This window comes from Cynocephalus volans, unplaced genomic scaffold, assembly GCF_027409185.1.
Source record: "Cynocephalus volans isolate mCynVol1 unplaced genomic scaffold, mCynVol1.pri scaffold_35, whole genome shotgun sequence".
In the NCBI taxonomy this organism is placed as follows: Eukaryota; Metazoa; Chordata; class Mammalia; order Dermoptera; family Cynocephalidae; genus Cynocephalus; species Cynocephalus volans.
Window position 1 is genome coordinate 3,954,110 of NW_026902463.1, and position 19,029 is coordinate 3,973,138.

General features: G+C 47.4%; 1 pseudogene; it reads left to right on the forward strand.

Annotated features, from left to right (window-relative positions):
• Positions 1–17,843, forward strand: part of LOC134369016 (F-box-like/WD repeat-containing protein TBL1X) — a 28,475-nt pseudogene extending 10,632 nt beyond the window's left edge.
• The last annotated feature ends 1,186 nt before the right edge of the window (positions 17,844–19,029 follow it).

Consider the following 19,029-nt stretch of genomic DNA (forward strand, 5'->3'; position numbering starts at 1 on the left):
TGGGTGGACACACAGGACTCAGCATACACACCTAATCTTCTTGTGGGAACGGATACAAAGCAACATCAGGAAAGGGAAGAGGCATGAGGGATGAAGTCCCAGGGAGAACAGACGTGAGCTCCCCGGGGAGTCGCACGGGATCTGCTTAATTCCCCCAGAAGTCAGCTGTCTTCCAGGGAAGCCCGTTAGAGACTTGGTGCTGAGGGTTTTCATTTGGGGCTGGTCACATGGAGGCACCCATTGCCGACCCCATGCCCGATTCTAGACTCCCAGAGTCAAGCAGGTGCTCAGCACAAACTGCACTGTTTGCACGGACAGCACAGGCAGGGGCCGTTCCCATCAGTGAAGGAATGGTGAGAGCTCGTATCATAAGAGGTTGGTCAGACCTTGATGGCTAAGCCTCAAAGCACTGAGCTCCTGGCCCTTGAAGACATTACCTGGTTACAATGGCCCGAAACGCTATGTAGGCAGCACCCTGTTCTCTGTGTGACGTGTGCTCTAGTGAGGCACTGTTCACAGCCCTCAGGCCATGAGCTTTCCCAGTCAGGGTTCTGTGAGCACAGGGCACAATTCCAGAGCTTCTCTTTCTCAGAAGCAGCCTGTGATGATCCTGAATAAAAGGGACTCGCTGAGATTCCTAAGGAGAAGGGGCACACCACGTGAGCAGCTCCCTCTCCCCCTTGCTGTTCCTTCCCGAGCCCCCCGCCTCCGGCCGTCACCTCTCACTTGATGCGTAAATGCCTCTAGGGAGTGTTCCAGTGGGAGTGCCTCAGGGGAGCAGAGACTATACAGACATGAGCAGTGCATGGCCATGAGGTCCCCGGAGTGCCAAGTGATCACTTGAGCAAGTGGGTGCCTGAGAGGAGGTGGGAGCAGCCGCCCTCAGCCGCAGACCCGCTCCTTGTAAGTGGACAGGCACGAGGCTTGGAGGCCACAGGTACAACAGCCATGGGGACTAACACATCTGTACCCCTTCTCTGGCTGGTAGCTGTGCTGACGGCCTGAGATGGCTTGTCTCACTCCATGCTCAGCGTCCCCTGAGGGCTTATCAGAACATCCTTGTGTGCAGCTGAGACCCCAGTACCTGACTGATGGACAGAACAAGGATGGAGTCTGGCCGCTCTGCCTTCACCACCTGGTCTTTACGTGTTCTTCCAACATCTTGGGGCACTGGCTCTGAGGACAGAACGAGGGCTGGGCTTTTAACAATGGCCCTGGGCATTTCGGTGCATTGGAAATTGTCTGGATTTGCTGCTGCTGTCTCAGCAAAGAACCCAGAAAGTAGAGAATGAGAACGTAACTAAAGTGCAGCATTAGTTAACCTTTGTATTGTTCCCATCGTCGTTACTTCTGAGGTCCCTTCAGGGGCAGGGCTCACACTAGATTAAGGAGTTGGGAAAGCTGGGACATGGAGAGGTCTAGCGGGGAGTGACCAGAGGGCAGTCACCTCAAAACCCTCAGCAGAGCCGAGGGTCTCTTGGACTCAGGGAGGGTGTTCCTCACGAGTCCTGAACCTTTCACCCAATTTCATCCCTAATATGGGATTCTTGTTGACTCTAATTATCCCCGAATCCATGGGATGCATTAATGTGTTGCAGGATTTTTTTTTTTTAATTGGGGTGTCTTGAGCAAAGGCTATGAAATCTTTTTCCTCTTCTTTTTCCTGCTCTCTCTGTGAAAGCAAGTCTAAAAGGCCCACCGTGGTGATACTGCTCAAGCAGGAAGGTGCGGGGGCAGGCAGCCAGCACACCTCACCTGCCCTTTCTCACCTGTGCCGTGGGAGCAAGAGATGCTGCATGTCGTGGGGCACAGAAAGGGCCACGGGGCCTCTCTCCAGAGGCATCTTGTCGTCCCTGCAAATGTGGGAGGAGAGGGTCTTTAAGGTCTTTAAACCTAAGAGTCAGTTCACGAGGGAAGATGTTTTATCGTGTTACTAGATATGGCTTCTCCACCATGCTGTCAATTGTTCTAAGTCAGCTGAGCTCTGTGCACAGCTGATAAATGTCAGCGTCCTCCCTGTCTTTCCTGCTCCACAGCCCCTGCTCTTGATGTGGACTGGCAGCACAACACTACCTTTGCCTCCTGTAACACAGACATGTGTATTCATGTATGCAGACTTGGCTGTGACCGCCCAGTCAAAACCTTCCAAGGACACACAGTAAGTGGGACTTCTGAGTTTCAGACTTGAGTTCATGAGAATGTGATGCGGGAGCCTTTTTATATATATATTTTTTTTACCTAGAATCAAAGGATGCCATGACAGCAGACCAGTTCCTCTGCAGACCTTTGCTCTTGAACTGTTGCAGCTACCCTAGGCAGCTGGATTAAATCAGTGACGGGAAGGCAGTGAGAAAAAGTGACCCTGAGGTGATCTAGATGTTGGACTTTGTGGCAAAGGCTATGAAAAAAATGTACGAGGATATAAAGGAAAAGATGCTTGTAATAAGTGAATAGATGGGGAGTGTCAGCAGAGAATGGAAATACTATGTTTGGGGATCCCCTGTTAAAGCAGAGGGGTCTGATCAAAGCCCCTGGGGAGTTGCCATCATGCCCCCAATTTAAGGGAATTCAATTCCATTGTCCTCAGTGCCTTTGCCTTTCATTACTACCCACCAGTCTCAGCTCCCAGCCCAATGCGTTCCTGCTTCCAAAAGAAGGTTCTTTGGAGCACAGGTATCCATTGCCCCATGAATATCTGGCTGTGGTTACAAAGGGACACTTGCGTTTTCTGGTCTAAACTTGTTTCACCACTAATCCTGGATGATCTGCGATCTTTTAATAGTGCTGCCCGCAGTCTGTGTGTGCCGTAGGGTACAAGGTCACATAGCTATGTGATTTCCAGCTGCCGTGCCCGGGATTTTACCACCGTGCCACCACTTGGCTCTTTAAATGGCTCTCCTTGTGGCTAATCGTTGGAACAAGCCTCAAGCGAAATGTGGCTGAGCCTACTTCTTCCTGAGACTTTGGAGCCACTTCTCGATGCTTCCTAGTAATTGTGACTTGGGCTGAGAGTGGCGGGTGGGTGGAGGTGGCGCTCCATTCCCAGGAGGGTTCAGCTTGAGACAGTTCATGGTGACTGGCTCCAAATTCCTGGGCCCCAAGAAACCTACCCATCGATTCTCCTGTCAGCATCCGCAGCCAGAACCAGCTACCCTTGTGCACATTGACACACGCCCACACTCCCACACATGCATGAACTCACTCACACCTCCAGACTCGAGCACATGCACGCACACACATACATGCATACACACTCGCACACACGCAGGCACACTCAAGCGTACTCGCACGCACACTCACATGCCTGGACACTCATGTATGTGTATGAAAACCCACACACACTCACATGCATGCCCACTCACACGCCTGGATACTCATGTACGTGTATGAACACCCCCACACGGCCACATTCTCACACACACGTGCAGACGTATGCGGACTCACACGTATGGACACTTGTGCACATGCACACAAAGTCATGCACACTCATGTTCACTTGCGCACACATGTGTGCACGCATACGTCTGCACGCTCACACACAGGTCCACACTTTATCCCCTCTCCATTCTGACCCCTTCTTCCTCCCCTGGCTCACAGGTGCCCACTCCTTGGACTCACATGCATGCCCACTCACACTCCTGGACACTCACATCTACATATGCACACCAGCATACATGGCCACTTGCTTAGACACATGTCCATGTATTCATACACATCCATGCACTTACACACGTCTGCACACTTACACACCCCTGGGCAATCACAGGCACCTCTGTGCACATGCCACTCTTCAATCTGACCCTTTCATCCTCCTCTTGATCACACAGGAGCCCACTCCCTGGACTCCAGGCTTTCTTCCTCCCTTTTCCCAGGCCATCCGTGCCATGTGGAACACTGATGTGGCCCTGCCACTTCTTTGCTTCACACCCTTCACAACTCAGTTTCCTTAAAAAGTAGTGTGACCATATAATTTATCCTCCAAACCAGAGTTCTTAGGTGTGTGAAATTATTTAGAAAATGAATTATGAGTGTGAAGTTAGTTAATTGTTGGGCTGGACAGCAGGCATAATATTGTGGGATTGTCCTGAGCAGATGGGGCCCTACAGTCACCCTAAGGAAAAGACCCTTGTGGGTGCACCTTCTACTTGGTCTCCATGTGCGGCACAGTGTTCCTCTGCCACAGGCTGTTCCTTTGTAGAACCGTGTTCCCTGTGTGTCCCCCTCTCCCTTGCCTGCCGTGTACATTTGCCTTTGTCCCCCGGGGCTTAGCTTCGGGATCTCGGGGCCCTGGTGGCCCTCAGGAACAGTCCTGTTCCTTTGTGCACCCAGCATGCTGAGCTGCCTGGTAGAACTCCCCTGCCCTTTGTATTTCCAGGCTGTTTGCACTAGAGGGCAAGCCCCTTGGGTGGGTTTTGTTTCTCCTGTGTGTTCTTACAGAGCCACCCTCTGGGCTCTGGCGTGTGCTCGTGCACTTGGGGCACACGGGCCTCCTGTTCCCCGTGGAACCGCACCGTGGATGAGGGGTTTCATTTGTCTGCATTGACCCCCGGCCACTGCCACTCGCCAGAAAAAGGTAGCAGATTTAGATAGAAGCAGTAGCTGTAGCATTAAAAATGCACAGGGAAGTGATTTCCATGTCCAGTTTTAAAACAGCTGTGGTTTTGGTGTTTTTATTTGCTACCTATACTGTATGTGAATTCTTCATTTGCTTCCTTCCTAGTATGGAATTTTTTCCCTTCAAGAAATATTGATGAGGGTGGCTGCTCATTTGTGGTATATGGCTGTCCTTTTATATAAATGAACAAGGCAAAGTGATGAAAAAGGAAAACGCATGGCCTCCCAGGCTCTTTGCTTTGCTTTTGGGGAAAGTCCCAGGTGGCCGGTCAGCAGGATGACAGAATCTTGCTTCCCCTGGAGGATGGCCAGCAGGATGACAGAACGCTACTGCCCCCAGCAGCAGTCTCTGGTGGACGGTAGGCAGGATGAGAGAGTGCTACTGCCCACTTGTGTACAGCTGCTGGAGTGACAGGGTGCTACTACCCTCTTGTGGACAGCCACTGGGATGACAGAGCACTATTGCCCCCTGGTGGATGGCAGGATGACAGAGCACTACTGGCCCCTGGTGAACCGTAGTCAGGATGAGAGAGTGCTACTGCCACCTTGAGGACAGTCACTGGGATGACATCGCACTACTGCCCCCTGATGGACGGTAGGCAGGATGAGAGAGTGCTACTGCTCCCTTGAGGATAGGCAGGGGGGTTACAGAGCAACATAGCCCCTGGTGGATGGTCGGCCGGGTGACAGAGCCCTGTTGCCCCCTGGTGGATGGCTGGGTGAGAGCGTGCTACTGCCCCCTGCTGGATGGCAGGGTGACAGAGTGCTACTGCCCCCTGGTGGACGGCCACCATGATGACAGAGCGCTTCTGATCCCTGGTGAACGGTAGGCAGGATGAGAGAATGCTACTGCCCCCTTGAGGACAGCCACTGGGATCATAGAGTACTATTGTCCCCTGGTGGACAGTGGCTGGGATGACAAAGCACTATTGCCCTGTGGTGGATGGTCGGCCAGATGACAGAGCACTTCTGCCCCCTGCTGGATGGTTAGCAGGATGAGAAACTACTGCTACCCACTTGTGGACAGCTGCTGGGATTACAGAGCACTATTGCCCCCGGTTGACCATAGGGAAGTTGAGAGAGTGCTACTGCCCCCTGGTGGAGGGTAGCAAGGAAGAGAGGGTGCTACTGCCCCCTTGTGGACAGCCCCTGGGATGACAGAGCACTACTGCCCCCTGGTGGACAGCAGGCAGGATGAGAGAGTGCTACTGCTCCCATGAGGACAGCCAGAGTGGTTACAGAGCACTATTGCCCCTGGTGGACAGCGGCTGGGATGACAGAGCACTATTGCCCCCTGGTGGATGGTCGGCCAGATGACAGAGGGCTTCTGCCCCCTGCTGGACGGTAAGCAGGATGAGAAAGTACTGCTGCCCACTTGTGGACAGCTGCTGGGATAACAGAGCACTATTGCCCCTAGTGGATGGTCGTCCGGATGACAGAGCACTGTTGCCTCCTGGTGGACGGCAGGGTGACAGAGTGCTACTGCCACCTGGTGGACGGCCACCATGATGACAGAGCGCTACTGCCCCCTGCTGGATAGCCACTGGGTCTGTTCTCAGGCCTTGATATCCTTTCCAAACCCGTTCTATTTTTCAGAATGAGGTCAATGCTATTAAATGGGATCCTTCTTGAATGTTGCTAGCATCCTACTCTGATGACATGACATTAAAGGTAAAGTTGGCATCTGTAGGGATGAGCTCTTTTACCCTAAACAGCCCACAGTACTGAACGCAAGTCTCACATGTGGGGGTTATCTGTACTGAGTCCTCTTCCTTCCTCTATAATTTGTCCCATTACTGACTGTCAGATTAGCTCTCGCCCAGTGAACTCTGATGTACCAGTCAAGGGTCCTGCTAGGAGTCCCAGCCCTTCCTGGGCAATGACCTGCTGTTTTTTCCAGTGGGACACTCCAATGGCTTGTGTACGGTTCACAGCCAGCAGTCTCTTGGCTCACTGGAGGGACATAGCTTGCTCATATTGTTACCACTGTGTTCTCTAGATCTGGAGCATGAAGCAGGACACGTGTGTGCACGACCTGCAAGCTCACAGCAAAGAGATATAAACCATCAAGTGGAGTCCCACCAGGCAGGCCACCAGCAACCCCAACTCCAACATCATGCTGGCGAGGTAAGGACAGGACGCCTGCACAGCCCAGCCTCGGCTCCTGAACTCAGCCTGGCCCGCTGTCACTGAGGCAGCAGCACAGCAGCAGAACTTCCTCATACGCAGAGAGAACAGGACGTTTTGCTGGAGCATTGAACGTCGTAGCTCCGTTTTGAAGGGGCCGAGATAGAACTTTTAAGTGAGACTGGGAGAAGGCACTTTTAAGTAAGACTGGGAGAAGGCACGTGTTGAGATGGCTTGAGGCACTTGGCTTTGCTGAAGCTTTTCCTGACAGCAGAGAAAGGAAAGGGAAAGAGTTCACCTTGGACCTTGGGCTTGGTTTATTCGTTCAACTCAGGGCTTACATGGGCAGGAATTTCAAGCAGGGATAAAGGTTCCCCCAGCCACAGCCAGACTTGACCTGACATTGTATATAGTGAGTCCCCTAAGACACCAGCTTCGGAGGTAGTGGAGTGGCCAGCCAGTCACCGCCAGAAATGGGAAGAGGGGTTATAAGTGACAAAGGTGGCCTCCCACAAACCACGTGGCTTTAGGCTTCATTCAAGAGCATTATTTTGCCAGAAGCTCGCCAGACCCAGTTAAGAGTAGAATGTTCCACTCCCGTTATTTCAGGAAGAACTCTTAGAAGAAGAAGCTAAAGAGATTCTGAGACCGAATGCTGTGTTTGTAGTGACCTGACTTGATGTTAACGCTCTGAAGATTGAGGCCTTGGTTAGGAATATAGTTGTCCTCAAGCAGAAGGTACTTATTCAGAGACAGTCAGGACAGTAGCTGAGTGTATATATCCTACCATCACTGCACAGTCGTAGACGGTGACGATGATGGTGATACCTTACTCTGTACTGGGGGAGATGAGTAGACTTAAAGCTTTTGATGGTGTGACAACTAAACTGGCTGATAAAATGGCCAGTAAATTAAAGTCAGATGGGAGCTGTCTCATGGTCACAGTTTCATCTTTACAGCCAGACTCCCCTCTGTCACAGCCTCATCCTCACAGACCAGCCCAGACTCCTGGCTATATGTCCCACTTCCTGCTCTCCCTGAAGAGAGAACGTCCCTCCTGCAGTTGTCCCTCCATCCCACTATCATCATCGTGTTCCCTCCACGGGATCATTCCCCTTAGCATCTCAACGTGCTCTAACGTCGGTCATCGTGAAAACAATAACAAAACAAGCCTCCTGTGACTTTACGGCCCCTGCAGCAACGAGGCTTCCACAGAAATGGCCCCAAGCCAATTATCTCATTTCTTCCTTTGCTTGCTCAATCATCGTCTCCTTGTTCCCTAGGTCGACTTTATACACGACGTCTCTGATGTGCATTTCTCCATGCCCAGTGAGTGTCGAGTTGCTGTGAGAAGGTGTCCGCTCACCCTCTTCCTCTCGCAGCTCACCCCAGTCAAAAGCATCATGCTCTGGGCGTACGCTGGTGATGCTCAGTGTCCTGTCTTGGAGGGGTCCCTTTCACTGCATAATCAGATAAGTCGGGATTCTGATTTGCAAGCTGCAGAAACTGACTGGCTAACGGAATCCAAAAAGTATTGAGAGGGATTGCGGCAGCCTGAGAATCTCTGGGAACCAATATTGCACCTACACAGAACTGCCAACATCAGGCTGCAAATCTTGGCCAAGAGGATGACAAAGAAAGCAGTGGATACTGCCCACACCCTGAAACTGGAACCTGGACCCTCCCCTCAAAGCACACTCAATGCACCTCCCAGCACAGACCTGCCTGCTGCCACTACTGCTGCCACTGCTCCTTCAGAACCGCTTCTCTGCCACCCATTCCGTTGGGCACTCACTTCTAACTCAGAGACTCTGGAGACATATCTGACTGGCACTGTCAAGTCATGCACCCTGCTCTAGCTGCAAGAGAGGATGTAAAAGCAAGTAGCTAGCCTCTCTGCTTCTAGAATGAGAGGTGGAGCTGTGCCTCATCAGGTCGGAGAGAATGCTCAAGGAGAGATTAAGAAGGTACAGCAACAACTATCAGAGACCCCTGGGCAACCCAGATACCAAGGTCACAGGGTGCTCTAAGTGCATCTGCAGCTTTGTGACTCCAAAAGTCCAAATCCAGATGCTTTCTGGAACAGCTCTTCTAGAATGAAAGGGATACTTAATCTTGATGTGAAAGGAAATGTCACATGGCTGAGCTGTCCACAGGGTCCTGAGAAAATCGTGTCTGTCTTTTCTATTTTATACCTGGGTGTCTTGTGACCTCAATGCATGCTGCAACAATTTTTGCAAAAAGGAAAAAATACACAAACACACACGTATATTCATGCTCTGCATAACAACATTTCAGCCAACAATGAGCAGCATACACGGCAGCGGTCCCATCAGATTATAATGACTATACCATATAGCCTAAGTGTGTACTAGGCTATACCATCTACGTTCGTGTAGGTACTCTCTATGATGTTCACGCAGTGATGACACCACCTAATGACACATTTCATGGAACAGATCCTCAACATTAAGTGACACATAACTGTGTGGAGATATGGATAAGGTTCTGAGCAAAGTCAGGTTCCAAGGATTCCTTTGACTATGTCATCGGTTAGCCCAGCACGGGAACACAGGCTAAATTAGTGAAAAAAACATGCCCCTTATCCACCCACTAGCGGGCATATTGAGGACATGCTGTGCAGCTGCTCTGTGACACCCCCATTTCCTGTTCATCCAGCTGGATCACTACCTTGCCTCTGGCCCTATCCATACCCTTCTCAACAGCATTTGCTAGAATGAACAAGAAAAACTTAGAAACTATACAAATACTTTGAAATTAAACAATACCCTCCTAAACAACCAATGGGTTAATGAAGAAATTAAAAGGGAAATTAAAAAGTTTTATGACACACATTAGAATGGAAACATATCATACAAAATCCTATGGGACACAGCAAAAGCAGTTTGGAGAGGAAAGTTTACAGCACTAAATTCCTTTATAGAAAAAGAAAGTTTTCTAATAAACAACCTAAAGGCACTAGAGAAAAAACAACAAATTAAACCCGAAATTGGCAGAAGGAAAGAAGTTAGTAAGCTCAGAGTAGAAATAAATGAAATAGAAATTTAAACAATTGAAAAGGTCAATTAAACGAAGAGTTGTTTTTTCCAAATATAAACAAACTTGGCCCAACTTTAGCCAGATTAACCAAGAAAAAAAGAGAAGATTCAAATAAATAAAATGAGAAATAAAAAATGACACATTATAGGTGATGCCACAAAAATTCAAAAGATCATAAGGGTCTATTATGAATAACTATACACCAACAAATATGATAACAGAGGAAATGAATAAATTCCTGAAGAAATACAATTATGAAGAAATAAAAAATCTGAACAGACCAAAAACAAGTGAGGAAATGGAATCAGTTATATAAAATCGTCCATTAAAAGGAATTCCAGGACCTGATGGTTTCACTGCTGAATTCTACCAAGCTTTTGAAGAAGAGTTGATACCACTTATCTTCAGATTATTCTAGACATTGAGGAGGAATACTTCCGAACGCATTTTATGAGGCCAGCATTACTCTGATCGAAAACCAGACAAGGACACACACACAAAAGAAAATTGTGGATCCTCACTGATCCACCTGGTTGGCTGCCTTTGGTTTTGACCATCTTCTCTGGAGGACTTTCACAGCCAGGCATATCTGTGTTCTATACAGATGTGTAAGAATTTGGTATATAAGTTAAAAAAAAAAGGAAGGAAAAACCATAGATAATGAAGTAAGCACTAAAAGAAAGGAGAGAGAGATCAAAGATAATGATGATGTGACACATATAAGTGACGTCAATGATTTTAGAACAGGGATCTAGCTAGACTACTCAATATATTCTACAATCTGCATATAATCTCTATTTGTTTACTGATGTTTGTTTTAAAAGTGAATTTATCCAAAAAATGGTGCTGGAACAAAGGGAAACCCATATGCAATAGAATAACGATGTACCCATTCCTCACTTGTACACAAAAATTAACTCAAAATGGACCTAAATAGACTTTGTAATGCATTGAATTATGTCCCCCCAAAATTCACTGAAGCTTGAAATGTGTCCCCCAAGTTTCATGTATTAGAAACTTGGCGCCCACTGTGACCGTTATGCAGTAGGAAATCCTATTATGGTAATTGGAAGGTGGGGACTTGAAGAGGTGATTAGATTGTAGGACCGTGCAGTAGTGAATGCATTAGTAATGGTGGTCAGAGGCGTGGTTCTGAGGGCTTTAAAAGGAGAGAGAATGAGGAAGTTGGTCTCTGTCTCTTGTTTTCTCTGCTCTGCTATTCCACAAGGTGATACCCCACGTCACTGAAGTCACCACCATGATCCTCACCAGATGTGTTCCCTGGACTTTGGATGTCCCAGGCTCAGAAACTGTAAGCAATAAATTTCGTGTTCTTTATTAATTGCCCAGTTCTGTGGATTTTGTTATAAGCAGCAGAAATAGACTAATGCAGACCGAAAGGAAGTGTTTGAACCATAAGAAAACATAGGTATAACTCTTTGTGACCTTGGGTTAGGCAATGGTTTCTTAAATACGACCGCAAGAGCATAATAAACTTATGAAAAACAATTTTAAATTGGACTTCATGAAAATGAAAAGCTCTTGTGCTTCAAACGATACCATGAAGTAAGTGGAAAAACAACACACAAAATGGGAGAAAAACTTTGCAAATCACACATCTAATAAGGTACTTGTATCTAGAATATATAATGGACCCTTACAACTCCATAATAAAAAGACAAATAATCCAATTTAAAAATGGGCAAAGCAGTTGAATAGACATTTCTACAAGAAGGTATGCAAATGGCCAGCAAGCACACAAAAAGATGATCAACATTATTAGGAACTGCTGAAATCAAAAGCACAATGAGTTACCACCTCACCCACCCTAGGACAGCTAAAATTAAAAGAAATGAACAGATAAGAAGTGTTAGCGAGGCTGGGGAGAAACTGGATCTCATACACTGCGGGCAAAATGGCGCAGTCACTTTGGAGGGCAGTTTAGCAGTTTCTTACAAGTTTATACCTAGAGTTACCATGTGGTTCAGCAACTCCACTCCCAGGTGTATATCCAGGAGTATATGATGAAAACATGTTCACACAAACACTAGTATACAAATGTTCATTGAAGCAGTATTCCTAATACTAAGCACAATGGAAACACCCTAAATGCTCATCAACTGATAAATGAAAAAAACAAAATATAGCATATTCATACACCGGAATGCTATTAAGCAATAAAAAGGAATTGTCTTAGCCTATTTGGGCTGCTGTAACAAAATACCAAAAACTGGGTGGCTTATCAACAACAGATGTTATATTTATCACAGTTCTGGAGGCTGGAGGTGCAAAATCAAGGTGCTGGCAGATTCAGTGTCTGCTGAGGGACCATTCTGGATCACAGATGACACTTTCTGTCTCCTCACACAGTGGAAGGGACAAGACTACTCTCTGGGGTCTCGTTTATAAAAGCACTAACCACATTCACAAGGACTCCACCTTCCTGATCTAATCACCTCCCAAAAAGCCCCACCTCCTAAGACTATTTCAACATACAAATTTGGGGGGACACAAATATTCAGACCATAGTAGGAATAAAGTACTGACACTTGCTACAACATGGATAAACCTTGAAAATATTATGCTGTTTAAAAAGCCACACACACAAGGTCACATATTTTATGATTCTATTTAAATGAAATGTCCAGAACATGCAAATCCGTGGAGACAGATAGTAGATTTGTGGTTGCCAGAGGCTGGAAAGTTGGTAGAATGGTGAGTGACTGGTAACTGGCACAGTGATTCTTCTTGGGATGTTTAGAACATCATAAAATTAAATGATGGTGATGGTTGCATAACAGTGGGAATATACTAAAAACTGCTGGATTTTACCCTTTTTAACGTGTGAACTTTGTAAAATTGTTGCTAGAAAGCACGCAGGGGCTCCATCCAAAGGGGCCCTGATTCGAGCAGACCCTGAACTTGGTGGGGGACAAATGCTTACTGGACTTGGAGCCAGAAGACCTGGATGCTCGCCCTGCCCTTCTGCGTCCAGCATGTCTGTCACACAAGTTCTCTTGTGTGTTGCTGTTTCCTCAACACACATTCACATCCCAGCTACAGTAGCAGCGACTCCTACGGAGAGCCTACTACGTGCCAGGCACTGTCCATGTACATATTTCACTGCATTTACTTGCTCCTGCCAGTGGCCTTATGAGGTGGGTACCATTTAACAGCTGAGAAAACAGAGGTCTAGAGAGGTTAAGCAATTTGCCAACAGTCACACAGCTACCGAGCACTTGGGCAGGAGTTCAAAGCCACCAGTGCCCAACTTATTAGCCACTGTGTGATCCCCTCCTGACAGCCACCTGAAACTCCAGTGTCTCAATTCTGTGTTTAGCATAAAGTGTCAATATATTATCAGAAGAATGTTTTTCCTCCGACCTTTATATACAATCACAAATTGCTTATATTTGCACTAATCGTTTCTTAGTATTTCTTCAGTACCAAATATTTAAATTCTTGAATTACTTATTTTCAAGGTTTTGAACTCCTCAATATTTTGAATCTGCCTTTGGCCTCTGACACAAATGAGCTATCCTAGATATTTCTGGGTGGAGGGGACAAATGATAGTTTGACTGAGGGCACCTGCCTTAACACTTTCAAATGCTCGGTGGTAGCTCCACACTTCCCTCATGAGATGGAACTAGGGCAGAAATCCCAGCTCATTCTGGCAGCACATTCCTCAGTCCTGCCCATCTCCATATCACCAGGTAGGCATCCACTGCGTAGCAGAACAGCCACCAGAAGCAGGCGCTGTACAGCAGCTGGATCCACATCTGCAACCAGGAAGAGCCCAGCATCAAAGCTCCCTCAGACAGGCATGAGATGTCCAGCCCAGCCGTGAGATGACAGGCAACACAGGACGGCTCCTGGCACACATTTGGCGTAGGTCTGGAACTGAGGGCAGGCTGTGGCCTCTATCCTCTGTCTGCTCAGCTGGACCTGACTGACAAACCCACTTTCTGGCACACTTGCAGACACAGTAGACAAGGCTCTAAGAAGTGCAGTTTAAACTGCCATGAGGGTTCTAGGGGCTAGGAAGTAGAAGCTTTTTCTCTGGGAAAGAATGAATTCAGGCAGAAAAGACTCAGAAAGTCGTTCCAAATACAAGGGGATGGAAGGGGGCTCAGGGTGTTGGAAGATCAGTAAGCCTTGCCGTTGGGGGCTGAGACAGATGCTTCATCAGGAGGCCATGGAAGGGAAGGAAGGAAGCGGGCAATTCTGCTCCAGGACAGAGAATCAGCACCACCTGCGTAAGCTTTACATCACTCCCTTGAGCATCCACTTGGTGAACAGAGCATAACGTGTGCATGTGTATTATACATATTTATTTATTTCATGGTTTATAAACCATGAATATGTTTAGTATATGTTATTATTATATGTAACATAATATGTTTGAATATTAAATGTTTGTATGATATAAGTTAAATATAAAATATTTATATGTTACCATTATGTATATTTAAATATATTTCCTTAACTTAATTGATAATATTGTTGTGTGCTTGTGGCTCCGTTTAGGGTAAGTATGGTAAGGGCACACACTTGTGCTTCCAGGGCTGCGGGTGGAGAAGCCACACTTGCGTGTGTATTAGCATCCTCTGGAGGGTTTATTAAAACATAGACCTGGCAGGGCTCGTGTCAGAGTTCCTGATCAGTAGGTCTGGGGCATGGCCTGAGACTTTGCATTTCTAGCAGATGCCCAGGGGCTGCTGGGGCTGCACTTCGAGGACAGCAGTGTGACAAGAACGCAAGTAGGGTGGAGAGGGGAACAAAGGTGGGCGCACCTACCGCACTCCCCATGCAGAAAGAGGCAGGCCAGATGTCTGTTCCGTTCACATCGGAGATGTTCTCAACGAAATCTGGGAGTCCGAACAACACCGAAGAACGTATTATGATACCTACGTGAGAATTAAATGATGCTTGGTGTCTGATTCTAATTCAAATCTAAAGCTGACTTTAGTTGCTTTGTACAGATAACAGATAGATAGATGGACAGATATAGATATAGACAGACAGACAGACAGACAGATAGATTAACAGACAGACAGACAGACAGACAACAGATATGATAGTAAGGAAGCTAGGTAGATATGATAGATAGAAGATAAGCATGACACATAGAGATAGATGATAGAAAGGAAGGGAGGAAGAGAGGGGAAGGGGAGGGGAGAGGATGGAAGGGAAGAGAAGGGAATTGAAGGAAGTTAGAAAAATCTACACATATTGGAGTGTGCAGAGAGAGAGAAAGAAAATATACTGCATTACTCAGGAAATAACTCTTATGATAGCAAGGCAATCCCATGCACTTTGATTTCAAATTGAACCATCTTTGGCTACAGTCTCATCCCTATATATATATATTTTTTTATATTGTTTGCTTGGCATTGCAACGTGATGTTGTGAAGAGCAATCTGTATTTCTCAGCTGCAATTTTAATGTCCATGTTAATTATACCTCATTTGAAAATGAATTATTCATAAAGCACAGTTTGGAAGTTTGAATATATAAATCCTTCATTCTTTTAAAAAAAATACATTTAAGATTTTCACAAATTAGCTCTCAATAATTTGCTTTTTACATTTGTTATTTGTGAGTTTCCCTTGTTATTAGACCCAAATATCTAATGCTACTTAAAACAGCGCACACACTTACGGTACATATTATGGTTTTTTCATTAGGTAATACAATACCCTTTGTTTAAACATACACTATGTAATACACTACTAAAGGAGAACTGGGGACACTAAGACATACTATTTCTCATTATCAAGCCACTGCTAATAAAAATAATGCCTTTCTTCTGTACGTAATTTTTGGCACATAGCACTCCTTTGAGCTCAATAAAAGCCCAATGAGGTAGGCATCGTATTTCTTATTTTTCTGTAAGGGGACAGGTCACCAGCTTTCTTCTGACTTCTGCTTTCTCCTCATTTCCTCAAAACACTATCCACCACCCTTTCTAAGGCTAAAGGATGTACGCATAATAATTCACTAACCCTCAAAAGATGTCTGGGTACACATTTACTTCCAGATATTCAAGTTATAGAAACTAAGTTACTATTAAGATGCTTTTCCAAAACGACTTAGTAGAATCAGGAAGAAAAGCAGTTTTGATTGAATTAGCCTGCACGCAAGTGATTTTACGCCAAATAAAAAGGAAATATTGCTTCCCTGTCTTATTCCTCAAGTCTGATAAAGTAACTTGAGGTTGCAATGCATTTATTTGAAGTCAAGTTTCTTGAGCGCCTTCAGTCACGTTTTTGGCAATGTGGGTAAGGGGACAGAATAGATGGGCCCTAGACACACAGCCCTGTGCCCAGAAACTTGCACAAGGTGGGGTATGGAGGGCAGTTAGCAAATACCTAACCGCCTTCAAGGACAAACATTCTGCAGATACATGATTCCAAAATGGTCAGCCCCTATCACCCAATTGCCAGTGTGGACAGTATTTTGACCCGATTCAAAGAAATCTATTGTACAAAACAAAAACAAAAAACAACAAAAACACTTACGATACAACTAAACATACACTGATGACATTAAATAATTGGTTTTAATCATTTTAAAGTGATAATGATATTAAGGTTATATATGTTTAAGAGTCTTTGTCTTCTAGAACTGTACACTGGAATCTGTACGGATGAAATGATAAAAGTTCTGGAATTTGCTTAAAATTAATCCAGTGAGGAGGATGAGGGGGTGTGTAGATGAGCTGAATGAAGGGTAAGAGGAATTTATTTTATTCATTTATATATCATTTACTACATTCACATATGCTGGAAATTTTCCAACATAAAAAGTTAAACAAAATGGCAAAATCTAGCTTAGATGTCTGTAAAAAGTGTCATCCTATAATTTAAAGCAGATGTTGGCAAACTTGTTCTGTAAAGGGCCAGATAGTAAATATTTCTGGCTTTGTCTGTCCAGAACGTAACTTTGCATTTGCAGGGCAAAGGCAGCCCTAGACAACACACAAACGCACAGCATAGCTGCGTTCCCATCAACTTTACTCATGGGCACTGACAATTAAACGTCATGTGACAGTCACATGGCAACTTATACTATTCCTCTTTCGATTTAAAAAAAAAAAAAAACATTTAAAGATGTACACCCACTCTTAGCTCATGGGCCATAGGAAATGAGCAGCAAGCTGGATTCCGACGTGGAGAGCAGCTTGCGCACCTGTGGTGTAAAATCCAAACCTGAAAAACCGGGGCTGGGGAAGGATTTCAGGTTTCAGATTTAAAAACACGCGAGACAAAATATATGGTGCAAAACAGAAAAGAATACACACACCACCTGTTGGGTTACGTAGAGATCCAATACATTTTTTTGCACTTTGCTTAACTGCAGTGAAGTTTTCCGAGTAAGCAAACGCCAGACACCATAAACTGAATTTTTAAAACCAACGTCCCTCGGACACGAATTTTACCGACCATAGTATTTGCAGAATACCCTAGGAAAGCACTCCTGGATGACCCCCTTTATCTGTGCTCAGATATCCCGCCCAACCCGCGACTGAGAGCCCTAACAGGGACACCAGTACAGTCTGGAGCATTCAGCCCACACAAAGCACGGCCCCCAGCGGGGTGCGCGCCCTCACTATGCACCAAGCAGGACCTCTGCGAGGCGTACGCCCACACCCTGACACGGATAAGGTCTGGAGCTCTCGCCCCACACGGAGCAGGTCACCCTGACTTGGCAAACACGCTCTTATCCCACACAAAGCAGGAACTCCCGAGGGCCGCGCACCCTCCAACCAAAAGAAGCTAATGCCGTGCCCGGCGACACGCAAGCCATGCTCTTCATGGAGCACGTACCCACAGTGGGCCTCGCACCATCACACGGCAGGGGAACATCACCACCTCCCCACTCTCGCAGAACGCGGGCCCACACCCCTCAAGAGCAGGTCACCGACAGTGGACCGCAGGCCCCCACCCCACAGGGAGCAGGACCCACGCGGGCCATGTGCTCTGAACCCGAATGGAGTATGATCCCACACCGCGGGACGTGCGACCTCAGTCTAAACTGAGCAGTTCCCTTCTGTGGAATGCGCACTTCAAGCAGACACCGATAAAGTCTGTAGTCTTCAAAAGCACGAAACATGTCTCCCAACCAGCTGCATGTCCTCACCCTGGACGCACGGAGCATGTCCCCGCGAGGATCACGTGATGTCAGCAACGCGGGTCCCACGCCTTTAGCCCTGACGCAGCAGGTCCCAGAAGCCAGTGGAATGCCCTCACCCAACACGGCGCAGCAGTTCCTCGCGCTGGCCTTATACCGTTATAGCGCACTGAGAACGTCTCACCAAGGGCCGTGAACCCTCACACCGTACGCTTGGCCCACGTTCCCGCGAGTGTCACATCATCTCACTTCACAGGGAACAAGACTCCCGCGGGTCGTATGACCTCCTTCCGAATGGAGTATGCTCGTCTACCGCGGGAAGCACGCCCTGCCTCTGCACTGAGCAGGTCCCTACGCGGTAGGGACTCACGCCTCACCTGGACACCTACTTGTAAGGCCTAGAGACCTCACTTCGAAAGGCGCAGGTCCGGACCGTGGGCCGCGCGCCCTCACCAGGACACGTATAAGATTTGGAGCCCTCACACTTCACGGACCAGATCCGTCCCCGCGGACCGAGTGCCTTCACACTTTAAGAACATGTCGTCCCCAACGGACCGTGCGACCTCACGCCACAGGGAGCAGGACCTCCGCAGGCCGATAGCCCTCACCCTTCAAGATTACGTCTTCCCCATCAGAGCGAGGGACATCACCCCTCAGGGAGCAGGATGCCCGCGTTCCACGCGCCCTGCACCCTAATGGAGCATGATCCCCAACTGCGGGACGTGCGACCTCCCTCTACACTAAGCGGGTCCCTACGGATGGACGCACGCCTCAAGGGCACACTGATAAAGTCTGTAGTCCTCAAAAGCACTAAGGAGGACTCCAAAATGCCGGGCGCCCTCTCGCCGCACGGGCTGAGCACGTCCCCGCGAGGGTCAGGTCACCTCACCACGCTTAAGCAGATAACCACCGCCGCACACGCACTGGCACCCGGACACCTACAAGACTTAGACACCTCGATCCGCACGGAGCATGTACCATGGCGTGACGCGCACCCGTACCCAGAACCAAGGAAATACCCCCGCGGTCCACGGGCCCTCAACTCACAGGAACACGTCCCCCGCTGTGCCTCGGACCGCATGCCCTCAGCGCGC